Here is a 22,735-nt window from a genome sequence, read left to right on the forward strand (position 1 = left end):
CCTAAACGATGATTTTCATCTCAGGAGTCCTACGCGGACAGCTGATGGAATGTTGGAAGCCTCTGCATCCCCGCAGGCCGGCTGTCGGTAGTGGAGGGCAGCCCCCGGGTTGTCCGTCGAGGGCGTGAGGCTCCCTCCGGTTCTGGTGCGTGCCTGCGGTGGCTCCTCAGACAAGTCCCCGCCGTGACCCCAGATGTCTCAGGTGATCATGGGCGGTTGGCTCAGACCATCAAATCCCCGCCCAGCCTCACCAGGTGAGGACTCTATCGTATACTGATGTGACCCACTTAAAATTCCTCCTCTATTCTCATCAAGATTGACAATAACATCCGGCCGGTGCATCTATTCTGTCTGATGTTTTGATATTTGTACAAGACTTTTTCCAGAGTCTCTTGCCCCAAAGCACTGGACGCTGCTTCCCCACCGACTCTGATCAGCTCAAGGGGTGTCCTTTGATCCAAGATGCCCCCTGCTCGTCCCTCGTCCCAGGAATGCTCTCTGGGCCAGCCAGGCTCTCAGGAACTTCCGCCCTGAGCACACAGGAAGGCTGGCCGTGGGAGGTGGAGGGAAGGGCCGTGGGGTCGTGTGGAGCGGGGGCTGCAGGGCTGCTGCGGGCCGGGGGGGAGAGGAGCGGAAGGGGGAGACGCCGTCAGATGGGGGTCCGGGGTGCCGAGTGTCCTTCTGTCCCCAGAGCGGGAGCCCATCACCTGTCTTTACAGACCGCCTCTCCCCCCTTCCTGTGATGCCCGTTGGACAGACGGACTTCACTCGTGCAGGAGAGGCAGCTCCTGACGTGTAAACAGACGTCAGAACCAGGCTCTCGGGACAGCAGGGCCCACGCAGCCCTCGCTCGGCGGCTCTCCCCCTCCGGCCACGGCCAGGTGGCTCTGGGTGCCCACACACCGCCCGGCCCCATCAGCGAGGGGCCAGGCCTGTCACCCGCCATGTGCTGGGCGTGCAGGGGCCTGAGGGAACGGGGGCCGGTGGGGGCGGGCCTGGAGGGACACGTTGCCCCGGAAGGGCCGAGGGCTGTCTGTGCTGGGTGCCTCTGCTCTCCTCCCGAGCGTGGCCTTGCCGCAAGCCACCACGGTGATGGTGGACGTGGTGGTGGGTGTGGCGGCTTCCTCGGCCTCCTACCCATCTGCGATTTTCATCTGTTTTCATGCACTTGACCTCGTCTGCCGTCAGTTTGCACATAAATATGTGCACTCCACGCGTGTTTTGCAAAACTAGCTGCCCTTCATGGGAAACTTCATTCCCCTGTTTCTACTTACAATAAAAAATAACGAATAACCCCGTGTTCTGAGGGACAGCTACCAAAATGCGTTTTGACCTCTACTCAAAGGCCTCGGACCCTCATCTGCAGATAGTAGGGCTCCGGAAAGAGGGAAAGCTTCTGAATGAAGCGACCTCCTCCTCCGGGAGGTCTGAGGGCTCGGCAGGAAATGTCAGCGCCTGGTGCCGTCGGGTCACCAGGGGAGCACGTGCCGTCGCGTGGGCCCTTTGCAAGCAGCAGGGCTCCGTCCATGCAGGTGGCAGGCGAGGGGTGTGGGCCCTCCCCGCCCGGGGAATCTGGGCACTGCTGAGGTCAGGGCGCCGAGCCGGGTGACGCTGGTCCCCGCCGCTCGCCGTCCACGTGTCTGCAGAGGAGGCGGGTGGACGAATCACCTGCAGGGACAGCGCCAGGCCGCCTCGCCTCCAGGCACCTCGAGCCACCGAATCCTCGCGGCCACAGTGGCTGAATAACCCAGGGCCCCGCTGGAGGGCAGAGCCGGAGGGCTTGGGAACCCTTTAAAACAGGTGCAACTCTCAAAACACAGGGCATTTCACACATGAAGGTAATTTGTCCTAACGTAAAAAGTTACGGCTGACTTTAAATAAATTACCGTGATCGCGAGCCTTCTCTTGAGCTCAAAGGAAAATCTCACCTGAAAAATCCAGCTTCCCTCTTTAGAATTCTCCTTTTCTGCACCCTTGCAGGGAATCGTCTCACGAAGGCATTCTGTGTGACCCTGCGTGGTCTGTCGCGGGGAGTGGACTCTAGGTCGGCTCATTAACTTCTGTCTCCCGGCCCTGATGGAGTCTGGAAAGGCCACGTCCTGCTGAACAAATTGTAGACGACAGAGGCTAATTGGTCCTCAGAAAGGAGGCCGATGGCTGCTCTTGGGATCTTCGACTTTTAAAATGTTTATTTAGCACAAACATTTGCAGGCCCCACAGAAGGCCTTTTCCCTGATTCCTCTTGACCTTCAGTGACCTCCCTCCCAGGGCGCATTGCTTTCTCCCCGGGGGGAAACTTGAGAGGCTCTTATTTATTTATTCCCCGGGAGCCTCTAAGAGTTCACACCAGTCTTAACACTTAACCTGGGCTGGAGTGGCAGTGTTGTCCTGCCAAGCTCCCCTCTTTGCGGGGCTGGTGGGCCGACGGTCGCCAGCCCCGGGTCTGCCGTCACCAGGTGGGGGCGAGACCCTCTCCCATCCCGACACTCACTGACACGTTGGAGCCTCCACGGCAGGCGTTAGTTCCTCCCGAGAGGCCCCCGGGGTGAGCACAGTGTGCCCTTTGTCGGCATACAGGGCCCACCTCACGCGCGGATGCCACATTTAGGTACAGCTCCCCAGTTGGCAGGTGTGACCGGTGGGGTGTAAGGTGAGAATAAAAATCTCTTAAGAAACGTCTTGGGTGAGTTATCACGTCGCGATGTGGGCCCTTGATTTCCTTGCACTGAAAAGTATGTCACGTACACGCAGGGCTGGGTGGCAGACGCGGAGAAAAACCCAGACGCCGAGCTCCCCGCCGCTTTCCAAGCGACAGAAGTCCATATCGTCCGTGCTGAGTTGTGCCGATGCCGTCCGGGCCTGTGTCCCGTCCGGCCTTCGGTCCTCACGGTCTCAGGCTTTGGGGCCTGACCGACCTCACGAGGCCCCCAGAGGCTCATTTCTAGATGCACAGCCGGGGCGTCAGGTGCGGCTGCAGGGGGGACCCTCAGGCAGTGACCGTGGGGAACCCCGGGCTCCAGGGCGTGATCCACCCCCACACCCCCGGGTGATGCTCGCTGATGCCTGTGACCCACAGGCTTAGGTGTTGGGGAGCGTGGTACCCACAGGGCAGTCCCCTGTTCCTGAGGCATTTGAAAACCAAATAAGCCTGCCACCACTGAAAAGAAAGCCTGATATACAAACTCTCATTTACTCGCATCTCTTGTAACGGAGCAAACGAGTGTCGGCTTAGCTTCAGAAAAGCTGCTGTTCCCGCAGCTGCATTTACAAACAGAGCTTCTCCGTGCACAGACTGGCGGGGGGGCGGATCCAGAGGCACTCACGCCCTTTGGCCGAGGAGGTTGGATCCGTGGAGTCACGCTTGGAGAACAGCAGCACATTTTCGAAACATACATTTTTTTTTTTTGCAACTCACAAACTGAACTTTATGACATTTTTTTTTTTTTGCAACTCACAAACTGAACTTTACCACATTTTTTTTTTTTGCAACTCACAAACTGAACTTTACCACATTTTTTTTTTTGCAACTCACAAACTGAACTTTACATTTTTTTTTGCAACTCACAAACTGAACTGTACATTTTTTTTTTTTGCAACTCACAAACTGAACTTTACGACATTTTTTTTTTTTTTTGCAACTCACAAACTGAACTTTACGGACATATTTTCCGTCAGGTGCTCTCCACTTTAGCAACACTTTTTATTTCTTCCACCCCATCCAGCACTGCTCTCTGGATGCGCTAAAGGCAACCTTGCCCTCTGCTCATTGTTAGCGTCCAGATGTGTGCGTGTGAGACCCTGAAATCCCTTCGGGTGACAGTTGTAAACTCGTGGAATGTTCCACGGAGCTGATGAAGGGTACTGTCCTTGACTCTCTACCCAATATGGGCCGTTAGGTGTTATTACAGAGACGCTAATTCACTTCAGGAAGAAGGGACATAGGGCTCCCCAAACTGCTGACGTGAGAAAACAAGACACTTTCGTACAAAAAAACTCATCTTCTCCAGTGCTCCTTTGGATTTAACATAACCGTCCAGATCCTTGGGTTAGCGGCCGGTTCTCCCAAAGCCCGGCACCCCCGACGTGAGGACTCCGGTGCTCTCTGGTCATGTTGTGGGTCCCCCCGCGGCCGTGTGCCCCTCTCTGAGGATGACCTGGGGGACAGCTGGGGGCGCGTGTGAGCAGGAAACCGGAGGGGACGGCTGTCCCGGCAGTGCACGGCAGCCTCGCGCCCACGGGGGTCGGACCGCTGTCCTCTTCTGTGCACTGCCTCCATTCATCCCCACTGGCTCTCAGTTTGTCGTGTTCTGAATCTCCCCGGTCCTGGAATCCTCTCATTTGCGCCTGTAGAAACTTGTCTGTGGGAACGTTCTAGAACTTCCCACCTCAAGTGAATGAGAAAATATCCACGTGATACAGCAGCTGGCGGGGGGTGGGGGGGTTGTCTGAATTCCCCTGTTCCTGTGCCCTCCCAGCTTACTTAGGCTCTGGTGCATCTGTTAGCGGAAGGATTGCTGCATTTATCCAAACACTGTGGAAGGAAGCATCTGGAAGGACGCTGGGCAGGACGGCCTGGGCTCTCGGGGCGGGTGCGGGCCTACGGGAGCAGGGGAGGGCCGGGAGCTGTGCCCTGTCCTTCCCGAGTGACTGCACAGAGGAGGAGGGTGAGTGTGGGCCCACGTTCTCCCCCAGATGTGTCCTCTGTTCAGCACACACGGCCTCCCTGCACCTCTGTGTTGTAGCTTGTCCTTTTTTTCTGGAGGCAGAGAATCCCCATTAACTGAGACCCTGAAGCAGTCCTCACCTCCTGACACTCCAGACCCTGTTGACTTTGGGAGACGAGGGAGGAGGGCGGGAGGTGGGGTCACGGCAGATGCAGGGGAGGAGGGCAGGGGACGCGGGAGGGGTGGAGGGTCCCTGTGTTGTGGGCGGGCCTTTGTCGCAGGCGTTAGCTCCTTGAGGGATGTCACATGCCGGTATTGACCTGAGAAAACGCTGGCCACAGCCCGCCCTTGCGAAATCCTCTGGGCTGAACCATCGTGAAGTATCCAAACAGCCACTAACTACAGGAAAGGGCACCCAACTTGATTAATCATTAGGGAGATGCAAACTGAAACAAAGGAGAGGGCGCTTCGTCTGACTCTGAGGACTGAAATACTTTGCGGGCACAGGTGTGCAACAAGGGGACACTTGGAGCACAGTGGGGGCAGGGCCGGGAGGGGTGTGGGCTCGGGCTGGGGGGAGGGGCCAGGCCCCCAGCAGCCATCTCTCGGTGCAGACACGCTGCCTGGGGACAAGCTCACGGAAGCTGGGGAGTCCGGGTGTGGGGGCTGGGGACACAGGAGGACACCAGGGGTCTGCGTGAGGATACGTGACCCCGTTCCTCTCCCCTGCTACCCTTCAACCCCTCATGTTTGGCCACCGTCACCCTCTCTGGGTGCAGATTATTCTGTTAAAACTTTGTTACGGAGTCAGAATGGAGGAGGCCCACTGGGCTTTGTGTGACTCTGCCCGGGATGGGGGGACAGGCGTCCGGGCCCCCAGCCCCCTCTTCTCTCCTCCAGAAGCCGCACAACCCGATCCCCACAAGGGTGGCCGGCCGCCTTCCACAGCTGCTACTTTGCCATTGGGAGGATTTCAAGGTGGCCCCTGTCTGCGAGCCACAGGGACGCCCGGGAGCATCTCTGTTCCACCAGCCGGGCTGACGAGAGACCCAACTACAGAGACCGCAGCACCTGCAGCCGGGGCTGGCCCCCGATCAGTGTGGGGACGTGTGAGGCCGGTGCCTTCCAGACCTTTCTAGCACCAAGATTTCTCGTTTTATCAGGCACACTTTTTAAAAAGAAACATATGAGACCCTTCCACGCACAAAGCTTAATTTACCTTCATTTGTCTTAATGCGTTAGGTGAGATTCACTATTTATTACATGCCAGGTGGGGTATGGTGACGAGAAACTGTATGTTGAATTTCCGTTTGAGCTGAGACCCATTAACAAGCGTGCATTAAGCCTCCCAACGAGGCTTTTCTGTCAAATTAGCAAGTCCGTGCAGCTCTGAAGAGGAAGAAGACAGTTCCTGGAAATCCCTTGTTTATATAATAACAGTTTAGACATTTTTGCAATTACGACTTCTTTCTTCGCGGGCCTGCCTGCAACCGATAAATGCCGGGTGTAATTCACACGGCTTTTTCTCTATTTGCTCTCATTTTCCACCCACACCGTTTCACCGACATCCATGCTCTTTTGTGTGGACTGCCCCTAGCCGGGATGGATTTTGCAGCCATAAAAGGTGAGGCAGGAGCCACGTCCGAGGGGCCGTGCCCTGCTGAGCCGCTCTGGGCGGGTGCCAGGGTCCCGTGCCTGGCTTGGGGACCCCCCACCGCGGCTTCTGGAACGAGGAAACCCCACTGCTCCTTCCCAGTGGTTCGATCCACGTGCGTGTTGCAGCTTAGGTAGCTTTTTCTCCCACCCGGAAAATTAGAGGATGCACCAGATGGGGGGCGGCTGGGGGGCGTGGGGTCCCCATTCGGGCCGCTGCTGTGCGCCAGCCGTGTCCTCAGGCCTCGGCCTTGGTTGGGCGGGGCATCAGGGTGCGGTGGGGTCACAGCCCTGGGAAGGGCAGTGGCCGCACCGGGAGCCTGGCCCTGGGGCCCCCGCTGCCGGCCTTCCCCCTTTCTGGGAGTCCTTCAGCATGGAACTCGCTCTCTGGGGTTTTATTTTCATCCAACTGTCTCCGCGAATCCAAACAGAGAAGAAACATGGGACCGTGGGGGCCCCTCCTCTCTCTCTCCCCTCCATTGATGGTCTTGGCTCCAAACTCTGATCCCGGGCGGCAGGAGGCTCCCCTGCACAGCCAGCCTGGGGGTGGCGGTCTCGTCCTGCAGCACAAATTTGCATGGCTCTGGAGCGTTCTCAGCGGTTGGGGTGGGGTGCGGTGAAGGAGTCCTGTCCGGGCCAGAGCCGGTCAGCCCCCCTCACCCTGCGCCCTCTCCCGCTCTGATGGCCGAGGGCCACGTGGAGCAGAGGATGATGACATTCTCCCGTCAGAGACCCCACCACCGCCGGCTCTCCTGGGAAAGTACCCCCAGCCCCTGAGCGCAGGCCTGGAGCGGACGGGATGGGCACCAGCGGGCGGGCACCTCCAGGAAGTGTGTGAGGACCCCCCACCGTGCGGCCCCCCAGCTTCACTGCAGAATGTTTGTCCTTCTGGGTCACAATTAATCTTTAACGTATACGATGGGCCAAACCCGATCCTGCTCAATCGACTGTTTAACTTTAGAAATCTTAATCTCTGCGAGAGTCTAAACTGGGCAGGGTCCGCAAACAGGTGCCAGACGCGGGGTCTCGGGACCCTAGCTGAAGCCCCTCCCACAGGGCGCTCTGCATCAGGGGACTGTCCCCCGCTGCCGGCTGTTTGCAGCTGAGAGCCTCAGACTTGCCTGGGCTGCGTTTACACCGCACAAGCCAGGACCTTCTGTACCGCGGGGGCACCTCCGCGGGTGGGGGAGGGGCAATGTGCTTGGACCCGAGGACAGACTGGATTTCAGAGGACAGGCACTCACTGCCAAGTCGGGTCTGCTGGCCGGCTTCATGGACGAACTTTCTTCTCCTTACAGTGTAGATGTAACTACAGACACTCCAAGGATGAGGGGCTTTCACGGCTGCTCTGGTCCTGGGGGCCCTGCAGTCTGTGGGGTCCCTATAGTACAGCCCTGGGTCCCTTATACAGTCCTGGGGTCCCTATAGTACAGCCCTGGGTCGCCTATACAGTCCTGGGGTCCCTATAGTACAGCCCTGGGTCCCCTATACAGTCCTGGGGTCCCTATAGTACAGCCCTGGGTCGCCTATACAGTCCTGGGGTCCCTATAGTACAGCCCTGGGTCCCCTATACAGTCCTGGGGTCCCTATAGTACAGCCCTGGGTCCCCTATACAGTCCTGGGGTCCCTATAGTACAGCCCTGGGTCCCCTATACAGTCCTGGGGTCCCTATAGTACAGCCCTGGGTCGCCTATACAGTCCTGGGGTCCCTATAGTACAGCCCTGGGTCCCCTATACAGTCCTGGGGTCCCTATAGTACAGCCCTGGGTCCCCTATACAGTCCTGGGGTCCCTATAGTACAGCCCTGGGTTGCCTATACAGTCCTGGGGTCCCTATAGTACAGCCCCTGGGTCCCCACAGTCCCATCGTCCCCTATTATATTAGTCCCTGAGCCTCCTAGACTACAGACCTGGGTCCCCTCAATACAGTTCGGGGTCTCCTATAACACAGTCTTGGGGTCCCCGCAGTCCCCAGGTCCCCGTCCTGCTCTCTGTGGCTGTGCTTAGACCTGAGAGGTCACTATAAAGAGTTGCTGGGTGTTTCCTTTTTGCCATGAGAGCCTCCAGGGCTCGGGATAAGAACGTGTGTGAACTCGGTGGGCACGTGACAGGAGGGAATGACGTGGGTCAAGGCTAGTGCAGGCTTTTCGGGATCCAAATGACAGAAATCCCGGAGACATTGCAAAGCCTTTTGGTGATGATATCACGAGACCCTAATTTTGAAAGGTTATGTAGTCAGGGATAATCCACACTGGATGAGTTACAGTAAAATAAGTCCAGTGGTGAACTGAGCCCCTCGAGGAATTGAACAGTTCACTTGCATGTTTCTCTGCCTTTGAACATCAGAGCAGTTACCAAAGGTTTGTGTTATGTGCCATAGACGCTTTAAAAATTACTATTTACTTTGCCTTTTAACCTAAGAGTAGGAGCCGTGTACAGAAACGAAGCCCAGATCTACTTACCCAGGATATTAAATAGGTGAGTCTCAATTTTACCGTGATTTCTTGTATTTGTGTGCGTCTCGTTTGCCGTCCTGGTGGAATTAACTTTGTAGCATCTGGATGGTCTGAGGATCCCATGTCACGAAAAGGCCAAACCTGTTAACTCGTCCATTACCCGGGGCATCTGAGGCGCACTTCGTTGGTCTCCAGGTTACTAGTTTGGATTCCTAACATCTCATAACTTTGGCTGACCTGTGTGCTGATTCTCGCCTTGCCAACTTGCTTTCCCTTTGTAAGGCCCACTAATCGGAGATGACCGAGCAGGACACCTCTTCTCCCGGCTGCACCTGGGGTCGGGTCGCTTGCTCGAGGCCCAGGTCCTGGTGAGGCCCTTGTGATTAGCCACGGCCGCGTCCCGCCCCTCTGTCGTCACGGCGCTGACCCTGAAGACCGCCCCCTCCCGCGGGTCCCCGGAGTCTGGAGGGGAAGACGCTGGAGGAGCAGAAGAGGGACGGACGTCCATCCCAGAGCCCACTGCCGGGCCCCGACACCCAACGGGAGGGACCTTTTCTCAGGAACAGCAGAAATCTCCACCCTGGCAGGGTGGGCACCGTTGTCTACAAGAAACTCCCAGAGACCCAAGACCTCTTCAGCCACAGGCAGAAATGCTAAGCGTGGGATTCAGTTTGCTGGGTTTGCAGGCGAGATAACATCCCGAAAGGTGGACCCATCACGCGTGACATGTTGTATTTTGTGGAGGCGAATGACCCCCCTCCCCGCCAGCAGCAGGTGCTACACAGAATAAACACAAGCGACAAGCCGCTCTCTCGGCCCAGTTCAAGCAGCCCCTCCCGCCGAGGCGGACGTGGAGACAGTCCACCTCTTGCTCCCCTGATGTCCCCCTGAGGCCAGTCGGAGCACACGGCCCGGAAATGTGCCCGAATGTCCCCTGCCAGGCTGCCCGCCCAACCCAGCAGATTCTGGCGGTGACTCGGGGCGAGGGACGACGGGTTTGGGTTCAGGCTGTTCCTCCGCACGGCAGAGAGGCTGCGAGCTCTCAGGCAGCAGGTTTTAACTGGGTGGGATTTCGTGCCCCCTGGGCTCAGGCTGGGTCCCTTCATCCCGCCCCCCTCAGTCCATAGCGGCCCCCGTTTCTCCTCTGGGGAGAAGGAAGGCTGAGAGCTCTGTACGCTGGACCGACATGTGGCAGAGTGCAGGCCTGGGGTGGGGGGCGGGGGTCCCTGGGGGTCCGGAGCCCCGCTCGGGGCGGCCCCAGGGTGCATCCCGCCTCCCGCTTCCGTCCTGGGGCCGCGGGAGGGTGCCACCCCTCTCACCCCCTCCAGTCTCCCTCACACGGATCCCCCGCAGAGGCCTGGGCACCTGTGTCGGGACGCAGCGGGCGTTCAGGTCCTCGGTGCCTCACCCAGAGAGGAAACCGCTTCTCCAGACCAAGCTGAATGGGTTAGAAAGTGAAACCAGGCACGCCTACCGCTTTCTCGGCACCCGATCTACACGGATCTCTTTCCAGCAGGCTCTGAAAACAACCAGACGGAACACAACTGGGCCTTTCAGGCAAACCTCTGCCAGTTCAAAAGCGTCCCTGCGCGGATCAGAAAGGCAGGACAGCGCCCCCGGGGGCTGGGCTCCTGCACCAACCAGCACCCTGCTCAGTGCGAAACCCTCACAAGGGTGCCGTCCACCAAACAACAAGCCCCTCATTGTCAACTGATGCAGAAGACGAGCGCAGGGGTTTGTAAAACCTCGTCCTTGACTCAATGTTGGAAACCGTATTTGTTTGGGGGGATAAACTGTCTTGCGAGTGTTTTGTTATTTCGGTGCACAAATGACAAACACCAGAGACAGCATCTATACATGTGGGTCTGGAAACCTGGGGATTTGCACATAAAAACCAGGGTGGGTGGCAACAGATCCTCACTTCGTGGGCGACAGGCCCGCTGTCTTTTGTAAGTTGTGTCCAAACGGCCGCCATCTTCGTTTTCTGAACCAAGAAGATGAGCGTGTGCAAAGTTAAGGGACTTGGCAATGTCCACCCTGCGGGCCTGGTTGGTCTCGGACCCCTCCTGGGTCAGACCTACGAGCCCCTGCCCATCCTCAGCAGGTGGGGGTCACGCACGCCAGCTGGGTCTGGCCCCTCCTTCCCAGGTTCTGCCTCTGATACCCTTGTTCCACCGCAAGGTTTAAGGTCCTGCTTTGGTGGCGCCTGTGGGGCTCAGTCTGTTCGTCCAAGTTCGGCCCAGGTCATGATCTCACGGTTTCGTGGGTTCGAGCCCCGTGTCGGGCTCTGGGCTGACGGCTCGGAGCCCGGAGCCTGCTTCGGATTCTGTGTCTCCTTCTCTCTGTGCCCCTAACCCACTCACGCTCTGTCTCTCTCTCAAAAATAAACAGCAAAAAAAATTTTTCTTTTTTTTTTTTTTTAAATAAAACACTGCTTTGGAAGTTACAAGCGATGCCTCTGGCCGTGGGTGAAGCCGGTGCTGAAGGAGGTTGGGGAGAGAAAAGCACATTAAAATGCTTGAGAACAAGAAGCATTAACACTGTGGGGACAATCACTTGCCAGTAGATGTTTTTCTTAAAACATCACACATTTTTGGGTTGACACAACTTGTTTTTGTGACTGCCGTGGGTCAGTCCCTGGCGTGGCCTCGCACACAGCTGTTGGCCATTGGAGACGTTCTGGGCAGTTGGGGAAACAGCCCAGAGAATGACCCGGGACACCAGCGCTGTCACCGCTGGGCCATGTGGCCCGGCCACCCCCCCAGGCCCCGGCGCCCAGTCCTTCACCTGCCTCTTATCCCACACGCCCGCCCCTGCTGCAGGGACATTTATTCCTGAAGACGGACACTCAGTGCTGCCTTATCCTTGGCCCCAGGTCAGCAACTGACAGAGGAAGACAAACTTGTATCTTACAACCTGAGGCCTGGGGAGTGCAGCCGGCCGTCCAGCGAGGCGTCCCCACGCGCCTCGCCCATGAGAGCTCCCAGGACAGATGTGCCAGGACATGACTCGGTGTGGGTGGGAAGGGGGTGAGGGCAGGTCACCGCAGGGAGGGGCCTTATGAAATCACCTTCGCAGCTGTGACCTCCACCCGCAGGGGCAGGAGGGGATCAGGAGTCCCGTAAACACATCCATCATCCCCCACCCCCCGTGACTCTCCCCATGGCCCTTGGCTCCCGTCCTTCTGTTTGCCTTAAACACAGGCTCCCTGGAAACGCGAGAGGGTTCGGGAGTCGGGCAGCTCCCTGATGGTGACCTTTGAACTGAGGGCTTGGGCTGACTTCACGGAGGCTCTCAAGTGACCTGTCCGCTCTCTTGCTTTTCCTGTCAAAGTGGAGAGGGACGCAGACACATAGATGGACGCATGGGTAGAGATAGCATTTGCTTCCGGGTTGTCTTCCGTACCCACCTTTACTTCCTTCCGCATTTTAGTCACGGAACTAATTTCCGCTTATCCTCTCCTTGATTTTGATGCGTCTGGTACACGAGCAAATGCCCTTTTCCTGTGTGCAGATCTGAAACGCCAGTCTGCACACTAGTGACTCTCGCCGACAAAAAGCCCGTCCATCCAAACCCAGCTGTGGCTCACGCCGGCGTGCGGCGAGGGGCGGCCCCAGCCTGGGCGCTGTGGCCCTGCTCCCCTTCGTGGGTGCGGGTGAGCCCGCCCTCCGCACCTCTGCCGCGGACTCTGCTCTCCGAGGTCCCGTGTCCCGGAAACGTGGATGAAGCGGTAGGAAACCCGACAGCACGACGAAGACAGCCCGGAAGAAGTCTTTGGGAAAAGTGGGAGAATTTTCTCGAAAGAATTAGGTTGCAAGAAGACATTTGAAAATGCTTTTACTTCTGTTTTTCACCCCCTATTTTTGGAAACGAGAAGCCTCCGGTCACAAGCTAAGGCAGGTGAGTCACAAGCTAAGGGAAACAGGGAACATTCTTCCTACAGACGCGCCCCTGGACGTATGTGTGGCCTGTGCCCGTCACTGGAGAGCGTGCGCTGAGCACACACTTAGCACCCCGGACGGGATGGCGGGAGGGGGACGCCGTTGGGGCGCCGGCTTCCCGGTTCAGTGAGTGCAGACCGTCCCGACAGCGGAGAATCACCCAGCCCCAAATTTCCGCCCACGGAACATGGTAACGTTCTTGCAAAAGGCAGAACGAGAGAAAGGGCCTTTCTGCTGCGGACACAGAATTTCTGGGGGTGGACATTTTGTAAATTTAAACACACGGCAGGGATCTTCAGAAAATACGAATGCGTGGGAAGAATGATAGGAGAGAAGGAAGGGAAGACAAGGAAAGAAATACTTGCAAAGACAAGAGGGGGAGAGGGAGGGAGAGGAGAGATGGCCTGTGACAGCAAAACAGGCCAGCCACAGCCCGTTCGTCAGTAACGCCGCAGTTCATTAAGTCTGAGGCGTCTTCCTTTACAAGCAGTGTTATTATTTTGCACAATCACCAGGTGCTATTGCTTGTAAGGCACGCTCACCCATAACATAGGACGAAGAGGCTGTGACCAGGACAGCAGGACCCGGGAGGTGACGTTGAGCGTCTCGGGGATGCCCCTGTCCGTCCAAGGCTGTTCCCAGGCAAAGCGCCATTTCAGAGCGACAGCCACATCAGGAAAATTTCAGGCCCAGAATGAGACCTTGAGCCCTCCAGGGAAGAGCTTCTAAAAGTTGTTCTTAAAGAAGAAGAAAAATAAAACCAGAGGGAAGGAGAGCACACCGACTTTGGTCCCGGGAGCTGTAAACGTGGTTCTGCACACGATGCTGAGGGACGTCACGGCGGCAGTCGTAACAGGCCACGGCGGAGGCTGCGGCAAGACGCAGCTAAGACCCAGCGAGTAGCGCACGGCCGATCGGACAAGGAGGACGCGGAGCCTACGTGCTCTGTGGTATCTGCATCACAGGGGAGGAAACACAGCTGGTAAATCCAAACTTTGTGGTGCGAGTCAAAGTATGAAGCACGACCACTGAAATAGAGATTATATTTAAAAATCCAAAAAAAAAAAAAAAAAGAAATTACGTTTAAAAATATGTACCTTTCCGGGGCGCCCAGGTGGCTCAATTAAGCATCTGACTCCTGATGTCATCTCAGGTCATGATTTCACAGTTCATAGGTTCGAGCCCCACGTGGGGCTCCGTGCTGACAGTGTGGAGCCTGCTTGGGATTCTCTCTCTCTCTCTCTCTCTCTCTCTGTGTCCCTCCCCCACTCTCTAAGAAAAAATGAAAATATTCCATACCTTTCCAACTAGTACATAGAATGAGAGGAAGTTTTTAAAAGTGGGGTAAAATAAAGAAAAAGTATGAGAGCGAGCAAATTTCGATATTGGAAAAATTCAAATAAACCCAGTACTTGTCAGGGAATCCAAGTAGACCTTGTAATACGAGGAATGGGACACACCAGAGACGGGTTGAAAGTGAATGATGTGAATCTGTGAGGAAAATACAAAGCCCGACGGGCTGGTGGCGGTGAGCCAGGCCGGACGGACGTGACAGAAAGACGCAGAAATGGTAAGGAGAAGCACAACAACAACAAGCACCCCAGACTGACCCAACAAGTACCCCAGCCAACAACAAGCCAACAACAAGCACCCCAGACTGACCCAAGAAGGTAACGATGAATCCCGACAAACAGGAAGTGCAAACAACGGAACGAAAAGAACCATCCTCACAGGGTCTAGATTCATCGACCCCACAGTGAGTCGGAAGGAATAACTGAAAGACCGGAAGCCGTTAAAGACCTTCTTTTTTAAAAAAGGTTTCTTAATGTTTATTTATTTTTGAGAGAGAAGGTGTGTGTGGGGGAGGGGCAGAGAGAGAGGGAGACACAGAATCCGAAGCAGGTTCCAGGCTCCGGGGCCCTCAGCACAGAGCCTGACGCGGGGCTCGAACTCACGACCTATGAGATCATGACCTGAGCCGAAGTCGGATGCTTAACTGAGTCCCCCGGCTCCCCTTAAAGACCTTCTAAATAACTCGCAAGCCAGAGAAGAAAGCATCGTTTCCTGGAAACTGAGAACATTTACCAGCTCTTGCCCACACAAACACTGCAGATCCAGGTCGTAGGACTTTGCTAACTTGGTTGTGAGACTGCTTAGCTGAGCACAGCCCTCGAGACCACACCCTCACCCCAAAGAAAACAAAAAGAAGGGAATAACAGACAGGAGCATAGACACGGATGGGCTGGAGTATGGAGGAAACATCGAGAGCACAGTGTGAGTACGACAGGTGAAAGCCAAATTATATTAACACACCTCTGGCAACATTGGCTAGACAAAAAAATTAGAAAGAAAAAATGTATTTGGTAAAATGAGGCACATTGTTAACACCTCGGCAAGGCTGACCTGGGATAAAAACCAGGGAGAGCAGGAACAAACATTGCCACCTGCACAGCAGCCATGTGCCAAAGCTTCAGGGATAATCGTGAGCAGATTGATGTAACCAAAAGCTTTAAACCTTAGAGGAAATGGAAAAGGTTCCAGCAGAGTGCAGATTTGCAAGATGACTCAAAGACTCATGGCAATATGATGAGACTTCCAAGCGTTAAGGAAAAAGAATAAATGTTCAAAATCCACAAAACCCATCCACGGCCAGACGATTACTCAGGTAGGGTTGACCAAACATTTAATGAACAGGTGATTCCTGACTTTCACATGTGGTCATCAGGATCGAACAAAAGGGAAACCTTCACGGCACCTTTAATCAGCCGGTAGAGCTTTGGTAAGCCATCCCCATATGCCTCGTACAAGAAGAGAATTTTATAGACCAATCTCGTTTATGAACATAGGATACAACCCTCAACAGAAGGTTAGCAAACTGATTGTAGCAATGCACTAAACAGATTTTAATGATTTCCCATCTGAATTTTGCAAAAACCTCTGATCTGGGGTGGGGGTGGGGGGTGGGAATGAGGGTCGGGGGTAGAGGGAAAGGAGGGTCATGAATTCATACATGTTGAAACTGTGTGATGGGCGTTCCAGAAATCTTATGGCTAAAAGTTTCCACAACAAAGTGATTTAAAGTGTGAGCCCAAACTTCACCACCAACATTGTTCATTCCATGAATGTGCGATTGGTTTCACAATGAACAATTTTTTTTTTTTTTGTGATTGGCTGTATTAACAGATTAAATGAGAGAAAAGCAACTATCTCCCAAAATACTAACGCTTCACACCATTTTGCAATAGTATGTTCTTTACAACAGAACGGAGCGTTCTCTGACGTCTTTCCTCTTGCGTTCTGGTTGCCGTTTACCTGGTGCCGGGGCTCCCGGGGGGCGCAGGGTTGCTGAAAGACAACCCCCAAATACAAGATTAGAATTTGAACTCAGTATTTGTTAGGGAGACATCTTTTCTCTTTTATACCAATTTCTTCTCCGCCTCCCCCCGAAAACCTTTCCTTCCATGTAGCATGAACTCAGTTACCTAACACTCCTTTCTTCATATCCCTTTGTGGCCCCAGGCCCGGCCCCCCCGGGGGAGGCTGTGATGAGGTGACTGGTGACACTGGAGCCAGGACCCCCCTCAGGGGCACGTGGCCTGTCCAGCGGGCTCAGTGCTCTCTGCTGTTGTCTTGTGATGCTTAACAGTCTCGTCCATGGCCTCGGGCTCAGTCCGCTGGATGGAGTGTGAACAGAGGAGGCTCATCGTGTGTCTGTTCTGCTGCTGGCCTCCCCCTTCACATGCAGCCATCACGAGGCCCCCGGAGCACAGGGTCTGGGCGCCTGTAATGGTGGGGTTCAGGGTGATGTGCTCCGTCTCTAGCCCAGTACATGGGGAGGCTTCCCCGAGAGGCACCCTTCCTTTCCGCGAGCTGGCGAGTTCTTGTGAGTCCCCTGCATTGGCCGTTCCAATAAACCTGAGAACCAGGACACGGAGGGGGAAAGACAGGGGTCCACAGCTCCCCTTCCTTCTGTCCTTGTTGGGGTGCTGGGAGGGGCGTGGAACCAGAGCCTTGAGGTCGGTCCCGGAGAACTTCACTGTTGTGGTAGGAACGAAATACGTAAGCACGTGAGAGCGAGACACACGTTGTGTCACTTCAGGGATTTGCCTGTACAACTCACATACTCTCATATTTACCTTGAAACTGGAGTCGTACAACACAAATGGTAACCTTCGTTCTAGGAACTTGCAACCCAAAATTTCCTAGACTTAGGATGACGTTAAATAGCACGTAAACATCCTGACAGGTTGGAGGAAGACGGTGGAATTGTACAAGGGCTCTGCGTCGCTGGTTTGCCGGGACCCCCAACCTCAGCACGGCCGGGCTCTCGTCCTTCCCCCTTTGTGTGGGTCCCTGGGCCCTTCCCGAGTTCTCTGTGTTCTGCTGGTCATCAGGTGGGCAAATGTGCTGACTTGGGGGTTAAAACTGGGAAGCCCACTTGTCCGCAGATATAATCTCTTATAGTAGCATTTTCTCAAATAGAGCTGATATTATGACCTATGGCTGCTTGGATTTTGACTTCGTTTTCAGTTGCTTCAGAACCTGGGTAGGAAGGGGAGGAATATTTGGGGCTCAAACAAACTCTTGGGCTGCTTTGGTTGTGTCCACTGGAAAGCCCAGAAGCCACGGATAGACTCTTAAAACTAATATGAGAGTTCAACAAGGTTGCTGGATATAAGACAAATGCATATGCACACACACACACACGAATGCACACACACACCAGCATCAAACAATTAGAAAATGGAAGTTAAAATTCCAATTTCACTTATAACACAAATGAAGTATGTAGGGAAAAATGTAACCAAAATTGCTCAAAATATTAAAGAGCAAATTGAAAAATCTACTGAGATACATAAAACAGATGTAATATTAACTGAGGGGGAGCTGAGCCCCCGGTGGCTCAGCCGGTTGAGCGACCGACTTCAGCTCAGGTCATGATCTCACGGTTCTTGGGTTCGGGCCCTGCGTCGGGCTCTGGGCTGACAGCTCAGAACCTGGAGCCTGCTTCGGATTCTGTGTCTCCCTCTCTCTCTGCCCCTCCCCTGCTCACACTGTCTCTGTCTCAAAAATAAATAAACGCTAAAAAATCCAAAAAAATGTTAACTGATGGGAAGATTGATTATCATAAAGATGGCAGTTCCCCCCAAAGTAACCTATACATTTAAAGGCAACAGCATTAAAATCCATAAGAAGTTTTTCACAGAACTCGTCAAGGTGACCCTGTGACCCACATCCAGGTACCAGGAGCCCAAGTGACAAGACACTTTGCAGAATAAAGGTTGGGATATTTGACCCATAGAAGATACTAGGGCTCACTAAAAGCTGTGGAATTTATTTAGAGTCCTGGTTGGATGCAAGAACGAACAGTGAACTATTCCTCCAGAAAGACAGTCTGGTACGTGCGGGTGTTCAGGGAGGCAGAGCTGTGGACAGGAGCGCGAGAAGCTGGCTTCTCCGGGGGGGGGGGGGGGGGCGGTGAGGACAACCACGGAAGGAAGGCACGCGAAAATAAAGGGAGAGCTCCTTCTTATATGCATACATATAGGTACCAGTGGATTCAAGACTTAGGTTGGAAAGGCAAAATTGAACTTTTAATAGATATAAAGAATATCTTTATGATATCACACTGAAGAATTCTGTGAATAAGATTTGTTTTTTTTAAATTTTTTAATCTTCATTTATTTTCGAGAGAGAGAGAGAGAGAGAGACGGAATTTCTCCCCTGCTTTAAGAGAAAAAGGTCTCTCCCTGAGCAACCACGCACTTAGCACCACTGGCAGCCGATGAGAGCCACAAACACAGGCTTGTTCTCCAGTGCAGTTGTGTTTAAAACAACCGTCCCCAATTTCCTCTAAAACCTAAAAAAGCTGACCTTCCCCTTGTCTCTTTGGACTGGGCCTGGGGTTTACCATAGTTTACTCGTCCTGAACTGCTATTCCGGAATCAAGTCATTTTGCTAATGAAATAACTTTCAAAGGTTGACAAACGAAAATCTGACATCACTACCCTGAGGGAGCATCAGACCCCACAGGTCAGGGGCTCGGTCCCGGAAGACCGTCCCCCACTTCGGATGCCAGTCTCCAGTCCAGACTGTCACCTGTGCTCCTGACCCCACCAGCTGTAGATCAGAAGTGCCCAAGACCTTCTTGGGTTCAATTAATTTGCTCGAGCGGCTCACGGAACTCAGAGGAGCTGCGGTTTATTATGAAAGAACGGGACTCAGGAACGGCCAGATGGGAGAGGCAGGCGCAGGGCAGGTGTGGGGACGGGGTGGCGACCTTCCACGCCCTCTCCACGTGCGTCACTCCCCCCAAATCCCCGCGTGTCCACCGACCCAGAAGCCCTGCAAACCGTCCATGGGGGTGGCGGTGGCGGCTCCTTTCCACCTGCGTGATTGACGAAACCCTCGGCCACTGGTGGTTGAACCCAACCTCCTCCCCCTCCCTCCCCTGATGGAGGTCAGGGGGTGGGAGGGAAAATTTCAACCTGTAATCCTGTGAGTGTTTCCCTGGCCGGCTGCCCCCACCCTAAGGGCTTTCCAAAGGTCACCTCGTTAACACAACAAAGGACACCTTGGTCACTCTCAGAGTTTAGGGAATTCAAAGGGTCTCAGGAGCCTTGTACCAGGAATGCGGAGTGGATCTTACTTGGCAGAGAGGGAATTACTGTTTGCAGAGGAAGCTAAGGTTGCTCCTCAGCTGGCCTGAGATGGCGAGATTATCCTGGATTACGGCCTGGGCCAAGGTCATCACAGGGGTCCACAGGCATGCAAGAAGGGGCAGAAGAGAGACCACTAGAGAGACGGCAGAGAGAAGGACTCAGCCCTATGGGGCTGGCTGTGTGGACCGAGGACAGGACCAGGGACCGCCTGCAGCCCAGGAAGCTGGAAAGGCAGGGGGGCGGTCCTGCCCTGGACCACCTGAAGAGGGGGACAGCCCTGCACGGAGCCCAGTGAGACCCGTTCTGGACTCCAACCTCCAGAGCGGTGAGATGATCTGTTTGTGGAGCCCCCCTGCAGCCACCACAAGAGCTCAGGTCCCACCTGGGAGCACGTGGTGATGTCTGTAAAGAGAAGAAGTTCTTGCCCACCCGGGCGAGAAGACGGAAAGATGCTGAGATGGCTCCGGCCCATTAGATGCCCCTCATTACGGGAGGGGACAGAGCAGTCTGGGCGCGGTCGGCAGGGAGCAGCGCAGGACCGGGCTCGGTGTCGCATCGCGGGGCGTGGGTGTGCGTGGGCCCCTGCAGAAGGCACTGAGCTGTGCTAAGGGATCTCCATGGTGATGGGCTGGTGTCAGCGTCAGTGAGTGAGAAGGAAGGAAAAACCGCCAACACGTTAACCTGTGTCAGATTCAGTTGGCGAGCACAAGGGGGACTGATACGCGATTTTTGCATTTTTTTGCAGGTTTGAAACACTTCTAAATTTAAAATGTTTTTAAATAGGAAAAAGGCGATGAACGAACGAACAGAAACCAAGAGATCCAGCACCCATACTCGGAGCCCAACTTTCAGCGTTCGGGGGTAGCGTAAGGCCTGGCGCTGACACTCCGGGTTTGTTTTAACAACCGAGGAAGGCTCTAAGCGCTGTGCTACAACCGAAATCTGTTCGGGAGGGCAGAAACGGGGCAGGCCTCACTGCAGAGCTCGGCTCAGACCCCTGCTTCTTCCCGAGGCCAGAGCCTTCCACGCTCGGGTGCTGCCGATGTGCTCGGGGGCCCGCATCCGCCTCGCCGACGTCCCGAGGCGCTGTGAGCGGGGACCACGGGCAAGCGGGCTCAGTCCGCAGTGCTCCCTGTAACTTCAGACAGGTGTGCACGTTTCCCAGCCACTTGGCAATTTTCCGGTTAGCGTCTTTCACTTTCAAATACAGAATAGAGAGGACTGTCCACCGTATGTACCCGGCAGAAGTGTCCGGAGGCGCAGATTAAAAGCGGAAACACTTCGTAAAGTGTGCTAAGTGAACATTAACTACTCATCATAGATACTTGTTACAAATAAATAGTAGACGATAAACACCAGCCATTGCCGACTGCGCTGCAAATCTCAGAGTTAATTAATACCTCTCTTGACGCAAATAGTTGACATCCTCCGGCCGTGGGCCTCTGACAATCCTTTGATAAACTATCGTTTCCCCTAAATTACACGTATAAGTACAGTCTTCGTGTTAAATGGGTTTCTAACATATCTCAGCTTCCTCGGCCAATCAAGGGGCTGGTTTGGATTTCCATGGCCCTGGTGGGATTTGTCCTGGAGACACTTTGCGAGGAAGTGACTTTTCTTTTACGGATCCCTGTCGGTTCACCTCGTCGCCTCTACGATCTTTTTGCGGTGAACTTACAATAGCTCCTGACCAACACGTTTAAATACAAACAAATTCTGTCCATCTGCCAGACCCCCCGATCCTAAAATGCCCACTGTTTTGCACAGTGTGAACTTTGGCAAATTAAAAAGATATTTGACAGGAAGTAACTAAGCATAAGTAAAATTTAAATGAAATTCGACTCCAGGAACTCCTGTTCTCATTACCTGGAGTTTGCGACTCGTGTCGAGTGAGGTGAGATGCTTCCCCCCCAACGTCAGTCACACATCACTGCCAGGTTGGACAGCTCCGATTTACGGAGTGGAGCGAATCTCGAAGGCAAACGCAGCTGTATCTGAGTGCACCCTGGCGAACTGACTCCACACGTGGTCACCCCGCGAACGCACCTGGGGGGCTACCGCGAGGCACGGCCCGTATGCGCTCGTGTCATAAACGCCCTACAGACACAAACCTGCCATTGAAGGAAGTTCCCACAGTGCGAGCCGCTCCAAAGGCGGGTAGTGGGGACCCAGTGAAGGGGTCGGAGAGCAACAGGTGCGGCCTGTCGTGAAGGAGGCGGGGACGCCAGCTCTCCAGGGGCCGTGGGACCACCCAGATGCTAATTAAACGTGGGGGCGGCACCCGGCGGGCTGGAAGGCCGGCCTCGACGCGGAGCGCGCAGAGCCGCTGTAGGAAGGGCTCTCCAAAGTTAACACGCCGGGAGAGCCAGGCTTTCCGGAACTGCTGACCGTCTAGTTCTTCCTCCTCGATGACCAGTCGGAGCCAGATGTACTCAAGCAAGGGTGGAAATCCGTGGCCACGGAGGATGAGCCTCGTACTTAAGCAGATTAGCTGTGTCTCGCCAGGCATCACGAAGGGATTAAAGACGACGTTATTCATCACAGACAGCCTGCAGAATCTCCCGAGCCGTGCGGATCAGCAGAGAGGAGGTCCCTCCGCCGTATGCGGGCATAGACGCTCCGGGGGCTCTGCGTGAACCCCACCGCACACGCTGCTGCCTACCTGCGTCCCACGACGGCAGCTATCACAGTCCTCTGTCGGCTCGGGGCCGCTCTGGGACGTGCAGCCGCGAGGCGTGAGTTGTGGGGGAAGCAGAAAGGGTAGACTGTCCCAGGTATGAGACGCGGCCAGCATGACCTGTCCCCGGGGAGGGGAAGGGCGGCACAGGAGCCGAAATTTGAAACTTTCATGTGTGTCCCAAACGGGACAAGAGATGGTCATGGGGGAAATAATTAAGGAAGACGCAGTGAAAGTACGTAAGGTTTGTTCCGTCTGTGGTGAACTTCCTCCTTGGTTAGGAGGTCACGGCTGGGGAGAGGTAAAGATGGAAATAAGAGGGAAAACAAATGGAACAGAAGGAGAAAAGAATCTTCAGATGGAAATAAAGACGCTGATTCGAACGCTCTATTTCCGTAAGAACCCCGAGTTCTCTCCGGGGACAAGTGCGTGACTGGATGTGTCCTTGTGTCCTTTCATTGTGTGTCGCTGTTGGGTGGGTGACTCTGAAGGAGCCCGGGGACCCCCAAGCCACGGCCCGCCATCAGCGGTGGGTCCGGTCACGCACGCACACACCCCCTCGGCACCCGCTCCCCTGGCACCTGCCGCGCCTCAGCCTCCTCGGAGTCCTGTCTTGGCCCCAGGTCAGCGCAGCCCCATAAGGGCCTTTCCGAACACAATGCTGCTTCCCACAGACTGGCCGT

The sequence above is a fragment of the Panthera onca genome, chromosome B2 (genome assembly GCF_046562875.1).
Source record: "Panthera onca isolate mPanOnc1 chromosome B2, mPanOnc1 haplotype 2, whole genome shotgun sequence".
Lineage (NCBI taxonomy): Eukaryota > Metazoa > Chordata > Mammalia > Carnivora > Felidae > Panthera > Panthera onca.